Genomic DNA, 1,410 nt, shown 5'->3' with positions numbered 1-1,410 from the left:
AATCTCTGGTGAGAAATCTGGTGTAATTCTGATAGGTCTGCTTCTATATGTTACTTGACCCTTTTCCCTTACTGCTTTTAATATTCTTTCTTTGATTTGTGCATTTGGTGTTTTGACTATTATGTGATGGGAGGAATTTCTTTTCTGTTCCAATCTATTCGGAGTTCTCTAGGCTTCTTTCATGTTTATGGACCTTTCTTTCTTTAGGTTAGGGAAGTTTTCTTCTATAATTTTGTTGAAGATATTTACTGGCCCTTTAAGTTGGGAGTCTTTGCTCTCTTCTATACCTATTTTCCTTAGGTATGATCTCCTCATTGTGTCCTGGAATCCATGGATGTTTTGGTTTAGGAGCTATTGTGTTTTATGTTTTCTTTGACGGTTGTGTCAATGTTTTCTATGGTATCTTCTGCCCTTGAGATTCTCTCTTCTATCTCTGTATTCTGTTGGTGATGCTTGCATCTATGACTTCTGATCTCTTTCCTAGGTTTTCTACCTCCAGGGTTGTCTCCCTTTGTGATTTCTTTATTGTTTTTATTTCCATTTTCAGATCCTGGATGGTTTTGTTCAATTCCTTCACCTTTTTGGTTGTGTTTTCCTGTAATTCTTTAAGGGATTTTTGTGTTTTCTCTTTAAGGGCTTCTACTTGTTTCCCCATGTTGTCCTGACCTGTTTTCTTTTTGCTGGATCTGGGAACAGAGAGCCGCCCCTGGGTTTGTGTGCCCTGAAGCCTCCAGGCGGGTCACTTGGAGCAGAAGAGTTGGTTTTTGTTCTGCTCTCAGATGTGTCAGTGCTCCTGGCGACTGGCTTTCAGCTCTTGCTGCATTCAGAAACTGAAAGGGTCCTGTCACTGACTGCTCCTCGGATCCTGTTCCCAGAAGGCACAGAGGGCAATAGGTGGGCTCCTGTTGGATCAGAAATGTGGGCAGGAGTAGTCTTCTCTGAGCTTTCAGGATTTTCGCACTTCTGAGAGTCCAGCTCTCTCCTCCATGGGATTTGGGTACAGAGAGTTATCAAAACCAACTTTAAGTGATGGTTCTTAAACATTTTAACCTCCTTCTAGCCCACCACCCACCAGAGGTAGTGGGAAAGGAAGAACACAAAGGAAGTGGACCTGTTTAGAAATGGTTCTTTGGATAAATCTCATCTACATTTTCAGGAAATCAGCAGTTCATTCCACAAGTCAACAACAGCAGTTCAATCTACTCTAAAACACTGATACAGATATATCAGTAGTCCAGTTTGGTAGTGTTAGGATAGCAGCAGTGGCACAACCTAGCAGGAACAACCAGACCTCAGTCAAATCCACCCATGTCAGCAAGAGAGACAAGGGCCAACAGGAACACTATGAAAAATTCTTGGCTGTCCCTCTCTCAGAGAAGCAAAGATCAGTGAAGACTTGAGACCAACAAG

This window comes from Rattus norvegicus, chromosome 3, assembly GCF_021556685.1.
Source record: "Rattus norvegicus strain SHRSP/BbbUtx chromosome 3, alternate assembly SHRSP_T2T, whole genome shotgun sequence".
Taxonomy (NCBI): domain Eukaryota; kingdom Metazoa; phylum Chordata; class Mammalia; order Rodentia; family Muridae; genus Rattus; species Rattus norvegicus.
This window is presented reverse-complemented; position numbering follows the sequence as displayed.